Source organism: Myotis brandtii, unplaced genomic scaffold (genome assembly GCF_000412655.1).
Source record: "Myotis brandtii unplaced genomic scaffold, ASM41265v1 scaffold656, whole genome shotgun sequence".
Taxonomy (NCBI): Eukaryota; Metazoa; Chordata; class Mammalia; order Chiroptera; family Vespertilionidae; genus Myotis; species Myotis brandtii.
This window is the reverse complement of record NW_005370548.1, coordinates 447,649-457,125: the sequence shown is the minus strand read 5'-3', so window position 1 is coordinate 457,125 and position 9,477 is coordinate 447,649. Positions and strand designations below refer to the sequence as shown.

At 58.0% G+C, this 9,477-nt stretch overlaps 1 protein-coding gene across 3 annotated transcripts in view; it reads right to left on the bottom strand.

The window, feature by feature from the left end:
* CTBP2 (C-terminal binding protein 2) overlaps nt 1-9,477 on the bottom strand; it is a 102,975-nt gene that overhangs the window by 80,762 nt on the left and 12,736 nt on the right. The window contains exon 1 of one of the 3 annotated variants that reach the window (XM_005880841.2): nt 6,848-6,908. The exons of 1 other annotated variant lie outside the window; for it this stretch is intronic. The gene's annotated coding sequence lies outside the window, so the exon portion shown is untranslated. Of the gene's footprint in view, nt 1-6,847; nt 6,909-9,477 lie in introns of those variants that run through there. One more of the 3 variants, XM_005880844.2, reaches the window with a different exon arrangement.

Sequence of the window (9,477 nt, the reverse complement as noted above, 5' to 3'; positions counted from 1 at the left end):
CACACACACACACACACACACACACACACAGTCTGTGGGGTCATCCCAACACCCAGTCACCCAGGATCTCGTTTGTGGTTTTAGAGTCTCAAACTCCTCCCCATTCGTAATTACACAGCAACTGAGGCCGCGGGGCACCACTGCGGGGCCAGCTAGCGGTGTCTTCCCTGGTCCAGGGCCACACGGTTCCCACGTGCTCACTTCCTCTTACCAGGGGCACCCACAGCCCTGGCCGCCCCTCCCCCCGAGCCTCCACAAAAGCCCATTGACCCACAAGCAAGATTCCTGGAAAGGCCCAGGGTTTCCTCCACTCCCTCTTCAGCACCCACCGCACCCCCACACCCCTGCTTCCCTCTCTCCTGTCCTATTCACAGAACTTGCCCGCCTCCCACCCGACACCTAAGAGACACTCGCAGAAGCTGGCTTCTCTCCCTGTAAAAATGCACACAGGACCTTCCCCACCCCATCTCCCTTGACTCATGCCAGTTTTGGGGGGCGCACACCCCCACCCAGGCATGGAGCCCCAACAGGCTGGCAGGCCCGAGCCAGCTCTGCTTGGTTTCCTAGGCGATAGCCGCTCTCCCCTGCCAGCTGCACACTGACCGAGGCAGAAGGCTCCGTGGCTCCGGAGTTCCTTCGCAGAGAAGCCGCTTTCCTGGTTTGGGGAGGGCCGAGGTGGCCGGACCCCGGCGGCCAGCTCTCCCACCTTCAATCTGCCCCGCCCTCAGCCCCACAGGCACCTGTCCCGCTAGACTGATTCCACTTTTCCTTCAGGAAAGCCTCGCAGAGCTACTGACAAGCCCCAAAGACCCTCACCTGGCGGTGGGAAGCCTGGTCCCCCTGGAGTCCTGCCCGCAGCACCCCTCGGGGAGCGGCCCTGCAGGAGAGGCGTGCCTGTCCCCAGGCACAGAGAGGAGCTGGGCCTCCCAGGAAGCCTCTCCCTACCCTTGCCCCCACCCAGCCTGTGGGGCAGGAAGTTAGGACCTGCCGGGCCAGGGGCAGAAAGGAACAGCTGAGGCCGAGGGGTTGGGCAGTGGTTATGCTCATTAGAACCACCTGAGAGCCAAGGTGGCTCCGCCCCACTGCAGCCCACACCCCAACTCCCCTGAAGAGGCCTTCCCTGGTGTCAGTGTGTATCGATGGGACCTGTTCCCAGTCTGGGACCACTACGCCCCTCCCTGCCTGGCTTCCTGGCCACCACGCTGTCTGCCTGTGTGGTCCCTCCTGGCAGGCAGGACCTGGTCAGGCGTGTTCAGGCCCCCATCCCAGGGCCCGCATAGCATGGGCTGCTCGGCGCTGCTCGCCTGCCCCCGCATGGCTGGAGGTGACAGAAGGCCACTCCCTAGCAGACACTGGGGAGAAGGGCAAGGACAGCCCCATGGTTGCAGGAATGCTGCCCTGGGCACCTCAGATCCTTCACTCCTGAAACCACCGCAGCAGAGAACGCATTCACGGAACCTCCGTGTGCACCTAGCGCATGCCAGGTGCCCATGACCTCGGACCCACAGTCTGTTACAGAACACGATCTTCAACACTGACCATCAGTCCCCCCAGAACCTCTTTTCCAGGCCACTGACATCTCGGGAGAGACCTACACCGTCTCCCCCACGTGACAGGGTGTCTTCCTGGTGGCGCTGCCATGGCTGTGAAAGAGCCAGGAGCAATTTCAAATGAGGGTGTGGGGGGCCTGGCTGGCAGGGGGCCGACCACCCAGCTCTCCCTCCAAATCTCAGCACTGCTGTCTCTACAGGACACGAGCTGTTGACTTATTACAAGGTCTCGTGTTCCTGTGCTTCTTTTATTGACCTAAGCCGCCCCATCACAACCACCAAGACACCGGCGGCACCGACGATCTCAGAGAAGGGCTTCAAAAGAAAAAGGGACGAAGGGACTGGACATCAAGGGGACAGGAAGAGGGGCTGGGAGGACAAGGTCACCATCTGATCAGAAAGGGCTGTTTTTTTAATTTGTTATTGATGTTTTATTATTATTTTTTAATTTAAATTCTTTATTGTCAAAAGTATTACATATGTCTTTTCCCCCCACTGACCTGTCTCCCCACACTCCCGCCCCCCAGCACATGCCCTCATCCCCCTACGCCATGGGCCCACAAATGGTGTGGCTTCTGGGCAAAGCAGCCGTGACCAAACCCAGAGCAGGGTCTTGGGAACCCGCCATCCTGGTGTGCCGAGGCCTGTGGGTCCCCGTGGACCATGGTGGGCGGCCCTCAGGGTCCAGCTGTCCCGGCAGCAGCCGGTTCTCCTCAAGGATGGGGCGGGAACAGCACACTATATCAAGGGTCAAGTGTTATCTTTGAAACGCACAATGTGCTCAAGCCAGAAACAAAACAAAGCCTTTCCAAGATGCTTTCCAAATTCCAGACACTCACCGGGCTGCAAAGCGGGCCCTGCTTCCTCTTATTTTCATCTCACACCGGCTGGGTTTATAATAAAAGAGAATAACCTATTTATTTGCTTACCTTACACTTGAAAAGACAATAAATTGGAAAGGCTTCATAAATCTCACAGGGAATTCCTTTAAACAAGGACTGTCAGCAAAGCTCCATGAATAACCTTCCGCCAGCCTAGCAATCACCTCCAACACTCTTTTTCCTTCCTGCTTTTGTACTAATCTTCCAGCAAACAAATCAGATCAAGCACCAAAGGCTTTTATTCTTCTCGTGGTAAGACTCGGAAAACATCCGGGAGTCTGCTCGGGCTGCTGACTTCAGGGGGCTGACATCGGATACAAGGTTGAGGCCGAGGGGACCAGACCAGGACACCCTTGCACCCTCCAAACCAGCCACACGGCTCTCACTGACTTACAAACAGAGCCTGGGGCACAGCACCGACTCCTCTGCAGCGAGCCACCTGGAACCACCAGCAAAGCCAGGGCAGACACCCTATGCACAGGCTCTCCCACTTCCTCCACCTGCGTGAGGCTGGGTTACCTCCCTCCCACCCCGCCCGTGTGGATGGAGCCTCCACATCCAGGGGCTGCTGGTGAAGCTCATTCATTGGAAGGTCCAGCCCAAACCCAGGCCTCCCCGACCAGGCCCTGCCCACCAGGCTAACCCGTCTCACCATGCACCCTGGACGGGGCTGATGAAAACGACCTTGGGCAGCTCAGAAACACCAGGAGACGGACAGGCTCACTCGGAGGTTTCAAGGACTGAGCTAAAAATAAGTTTAAACAAGAGGCAGGCGGAGGCTGGAGAACAATCAAACATGGGGGACTTGAACGAGCTGCCGTAATCAATTTACGATCAGGGAAGGAGAACCACGGCACCAGAGGGGAAACTTCTCCAGCCAAAGGCTAAAAATTAGCCAGCCATGCCAACCGCCACCCACACCTGCACAGAAAGGCATGTTTCCAGAAGGGCCCAGCCCCTTGAGATGCCCATCGGCTCCGGAGCCTTGAAGCTTCACCTCAAGACCTGGGTTCTGAGCGCGCCCGCAGACAGGCCCGCTTGGTTACGGTGCAGATGCGGGCTTCTGACTCAAGCCCCACTGAGGCTGGCGTGCAGCACCTGTCACCAAAGAGCTGTGTCCCTGCACCTTAGAGCTGCCCCGAGCTGGCTGTGAGAGCGCATTCACTGTTAACTCATGGACACACCAAATCCTGCTGGCACGTGCCCGGTGCTCAATAAAAGCAGCTGTGTTATTAATACTATTTATCCACCAAACTTAGGTATTTCTAATATTCTTGAATGTAAGCTCATTCAAGAAACATCCAGCCCAAACCCAGGCCTCGCCCAGCAGATCTTTCCAACAGGCACCCTCTGAAATGCCACCTGACCATCTGCACACCTCAAGGACGTCTCCAAGCCTCGGCCAGCGGGGATGGGCCAGGGTAGCGAGCTGCTTGCCCACTCCCCTTCAAGTCCACGAGGACTTAAGATCCACCTTGAAGCGACCCTGTGGAGCCAGACACGGGGCCCAAGACGAGGGCAGGACCCCAGCGACCCGGGGCTGCCTGCACAGCTGAGGATGGCACTACTGAATATGCTTGTTGCCGTCCTTCCGACACAACACACGTGTCTCCCTTATGTTTAAATGAAGCGCAGCCTTTGGGCAACTTTTCCCTGGTGGGGACCACAGAGGGAGCTGCTGTTAGGCACGGAGGGCCTGGGTCTTCCCACCAGGAAGAACTGCTGGAGAGCAGGCTCCCACCTCTGTTCAGGGTCCAGGACGCTGGTGCAAACACCCTGCCCACCGGCTCTGACAGCCTTCTGGACGTGCTCGGGTGCCAACCTTTCAGCTCCTGGGCCCAACTCTGGTGAGCATGTGACCATGTCTTCACTGCCCCGGCCGCTGGGCAGCTCAGAGGGCCTCCCCGGGGCCAAGGATGCTGAGACACAAGGTTCAGGGCAGAGACCGAGGGCACGTTTAGTCTGAGCTCAGGTGTGAAGGTGTCCTAACACCTCGAATGCACACATGAGATGTACCCAGAGCACAATGAAGGCAGTCACCTGCCCTCAGTGCTGGGGCCCTGGGGGCGGGGGGTTAACCAGCACTGGGGAGGCATTTCCAGCAACAACCAGAAAATTAATAAACACAGCGACCCCAGGTAAAATTTAAAAAAATTCCGAGACTCATTTCCCCCAACTGAATAGAAATAAGAGACTATTAAAACCTATGAGAAAGTGAGATGATTGTGGCTTTGTCCACAGTGCAACAGGAGACACTGGTGTCCAGCGTCTTCTCCTTAAATAGCTCCTCCCGAGAGAAGCCGCGATCCTACCTGACACCCAGGACACGCAGGACACGCAGGACTGGAGCTCAGGGAGGGACACCGACCAGGTGGCGTCCCCACAGGAAAGCTCCCAGTCCTCCAGGCTTTGCACCCTCCGGCCTCACCAACCTCTGCCCGCCTCCCGCAACCCCGAGGCCAGCCTTCCTGCTCAGAGGACCGATTTGATGAGGGTGGGGATGGGACTCTCCTGGCTGGCGGGCCTGTTCTGTGACCACGTGGTGTTCACGCACCGCCTGTCAAGGCCTGCAGAAGTGCACACTGAAGGGAAACTGCACTGTCAATTCTATTGACATAATCAAGTTTTGAAAGAAGGAAAACAAGTGAATCTCCCTGTGCAGTAAACTATGACCACACTGTGGCCAGGCAGCCTTGTCATCTGAAGGCGGTGACACCTGCAGCGGCCCTGCCCGCCAGCTCTCCCGGGGGATGGCCTCAGTCCCCTTAGCACAGCCGTCACCACCTTTACACACAGGCTGCTGTCTCCCTGAAACCCGCTGTGCCCCGAACAACGGTGCCGGTAAAGAGACTAGACCTCCAGCAGCTGAGCCAGAAACGGAAAGTTGAGACTCCCCTCAAGTATGTGCCTTAATTGATCTCACCTTGGGGTCCATCCATCACTTCAGCCGCCCACACGCCCGTCAGCCTAACGCCAAACCCATGTGTTACAGGCGAGGACAGGGCAGGTTCCCGCCGGCCCTTCGCCATGCGGCTGGGTCTACCCTGGCTGGGGCTGCCACTGTCATCCTGGGCCAGTCTGGGATGTGGGTGCATGGGCCGCGCCAGCAGCCCCTCTGAGCTCCCCCTAGAGGCCACACCCAGCCTAACAGGTCCCTGTCGGGTGGCGCTGAGACCCCAGGGGTGCCTCCATGCAGAACCCAGGTACCGGTGCTGAAGGGGAAGGCGCCTGGGTGGCCGTTCACCCAGGGCAAAGGGCAGAGCCTCTCCCACCCTCATCCCTTCTGCTAGAGAGGACCACCACCCTGTGCCCCTGTAGATGACCGACAGAGAGGCAGAGAGAAAAGTGACACTGACAACATACCTTCGCCCTATCAGCTGGGTCGGAAGGACATGGCAGGACCATGCCCAGGCGCCCGGGACAGAACTCAAGCTGCGGCCTAAGTTACACTGAGGGAAATGGTGATGGACCCACCATGCACCCCAGTCCCTGAGCAGCCCCCGACGTCTCCCTCTTGGCCCCGCAGCCAGCTGGGCACCTACTGTTACTGGGCCCCAGCCCTCCTCTGCAGTTGCTCCACCCTCACCCGCAGAGCCCGTGGCTGGTTCACTCGCCCAGGAACCATGGCCACAGACCTAAAATGCCGCACCTGCTGGCGGTAAATCTGAACTCAGGGCCACTCCGTGGCCCTCCAGCCCTCTCTCGGCTTCTGCAGACCCAGCCCTCCCACTGCCCCATACCTCATTCTCTTTACACCAATGAAACAGTAATGCCCAACAATGCCCGCATTTGAGAATTCGCTCAAGGCGAGTTATGGGTTTGCCATGCACAAGTCAACTGCCCACACAGATACCCTGAGGTGGATGCAAACAACACCCACCACCCTGCCGTGAGGACAGAGTACAAGGAGGTGGGGGTCCCTTGCCCAGGCCTTCAGCTAGTCAGGATGGGGATGGATGTTACGTCTCACACAACACACAGTACTTCTCCAATCACAGGAGAGCAACAAACGTCAAGTCTTCAGTGGGCCACCCTCCCTGCCCCTCAGCCTGGGAACCCACCCTCCGCCCGTGCACCTGAGCCCCTGGCCCCCGCCCAGCTCGTGTACATTCAGTGCTTCGCGGAGCTTCAGCATAAACCCTCCTGGCTCTTGCTCGGAGCCCTGGCACCTGGCACGCAGGAGTAGCTCTATTTGCTGGAGAAGCACATTCTCCTTAAAGGAGCAATTTTCAGAAGAAGCAAATCCATCTCAATGTCACTGCACAAATTTCCACAAATCAATCCAAACTGAATCACCTTACCATAATGTAAAAATTTAAAACCCCATGCATAAAGTATTGCACACCGTTTTTATTTGATCTACTAAACTAGAGCTTCCCAAAATCTCTTAAAGGTGTTTTTTCCAGGAATGCGCACCTGCTTAACTGGGAAGGACACACATAACCGCACTGCCTAGCACGGCGACACTGCTCACTGGGCTCTCTCCGCAGGCGTCCCGTTTCACTTGGCATTTAATCTCTATGAGGAGGTCTACCTGGAAATAGAAAGGTATCCGAGTCTGCATAAACCCATGAACCATAAAGTCACTTATTTCTACCCCGAGTCCCAAAGCAGCCCCGAAGGAAACTGCCAGGGCCCCAAAGGCGTGGGGGCCGCCTGATGCATGGTCCTGCACACCTAGCCCTGCGCCGCTCTGCCAGGTGTTGTTACGGGAATGGCTGCCATTTCCCTCAAGGAGTACCCCCAAAGCCCCCCCAAAGTAGTTACCCCAACTACTTGGGCAAATTCTGTAGCCCAAGACGAGGTCTCACATCAAGGGCAGATGGAGGCCCCTTAAATCATTCTCCTCTGAGGACATCACGCTCGTCTTTTCAAGTTCACCTTCAAGGAGCAGGAGTGACTCCCGAGGAAGCTCCAGGCTCCCAACTGGATGGACTTCCCTGCCCCGTCCCTGCCTTCAAATCTATGCACACACCCTCACCCCTAGAACTGGGGGGTGAACGCAGTTTGGAGGACCAGTTCCGACCCTGGTCCATCATCTATCACCTGTGAGCGCATCCCGCGGCTGCTGAGGCTGGTCTGTCGACTCCAAAGTGGGCGGTGACCACACTGCCTCCCCGGCTCATGTCAGGGTTGCTACTAAAAACAAAATGAGCACATGTGCCCCAAAGGGTTTCTGCCGACAGAACACAGTAAGCTGCCATCGACACGGAAACGGAAGCTGTCGGCCTCGCTGAAGTCTCCTCATTAACCCACCAGCCAAGAGAAAAAGGATTTGCTATAAAACGCGTTTCCTTCCGTTTCTGAGTCGAAGGTGTCTCCCCAAATCTGAGTCTGGCGAGGCGACGCAGGGCTGCTGTCGGCACCGGAGCTCCTGGAGGTGGGCGTGCCTGGTGCTGGTCCCAAGTTCAGGCTCAGTGGGACTCTGACCCCACCGCATCCGCCTGAACTTGTGTCTACAGATTTTCCAAGTGCGCTTCCGGGGGCAGCCCATTTTTACTGACATTGACTTTGTAAAGATGCTCTCTCTCCTTGGCAGTACCCGGTGACACCCCGCCCCGCCTCCTCTCGTGCCAAGTGCGTCAGAATATGGCCCCAACGCCAAATTTAACGGACACACAGGAAATGGAATGTGCTGTTCAACTGCGTGGAGAATCCCTCTTAAACCAAGAGAGAAAGAGAGAGACTAGGTTGGGCAGAAATCCCTATCTCCACTTTAACCCAGTCGTTCAGATCTGGGTTGGGTGGGTGGTGAAAGTTACATAAAATCTTTCAATCATTCCTTGCGCCAAATGTTCAAACCACAGGCCCAAGTGTGTGGTGTGCTGGGAGCGGTTTGTTTTGGAGGGAAGAGTCTGCGTGCTGCTGGCAGGTTTGGGGCTGCTGCACCCAGAACCACGGGAGTTTGCTAAGAACACAGATGCTCCGGCCCCGCCTGCAGCTTCTCTGAGGGGGCACCGGGTGGAGCCCCAGGAGACTGTCTCCCAGCCAGGGGTCCCTGGGGATCCCCCTGCTCCAGAGGCCACTCTCAAACCACCTGGGCTCCCCCCTGGGGACTGCAGGAGTCACTCATGTGAAAAGCGCCGTGCCCACAGCCAGCCCCTCACACTGAACGACTAAACTCGCGCAGACTCCCGGGCCGGGCTGGGGAGACTGGCGGCTCCAACGGGGCAGAGGAGAGCAGGGGACTTGGTGTCAATTACCCAACACCCAGAGCGCTGCTGTGGCCACTGTTCTGCCACTCTGCAGTGACACTAGCGATCCTGGTAACAAACAGGACCGCCTGAACATTTCCCAGCAGCCACTGCTCACTTACCTCGCATCTCCCACCCCCGCACATGCAGCGGTGGAGCTAGGACAACCTGCCCCGACCCCAGTGTGCCTGGACTCCAGCACCGGCTGCCTTCCAAAGGCATTTTCAAGGATCATCTGACTTTCTAAGTACGATTCCTTTAATGGCATGAATTCAGCCCAGAGAAACCGCTGGTCCATGAAATGACCAGCTCGTCCTGAAGGGACAACCGGTCTCTTCCACGGACCTTGGAAGGGCACCTTCCCAAACTCGCCCCCCAGCCCCACCTCCCCGTTCCACTCGCAGGAGCCACTGCCGCACCTGGAGCCCAACAGGCAGCGCAGCAGTAACAGCGCCCAAGGGTTCGCATCCTCACCCAGACTGCGCTGACCTTGTGGACGCCGGCTGGCCCTGGCCCTGTGGTCGGTCCCCGCGACTGAATGAATGCCCCGGAGGAGGCCCAGTGCCACCCACCTCCAGGGCGGGTCAGGAACACTCGCGAACACCCACACACAAGTCGGCCAGTGGGACCCGGGCCAGTCACTAGACTGCTGCGGCCCGAGTGCCCACCACGTGCCTGTAAGGCAAACCCACCAAGCCAGGCCAGTGCCCACAGCACCCGGACGCACTGACTGTTCTGCTGCCCATGGACCGGCAAGGTGGCACCTCAAGGCCACCTGCACTTCATCTGCTCTGTGAACAGGGTGCTACGCCCCCCCCCCCCCCGGGGGCCTGGGGGGGCAGGGGGGGGGGG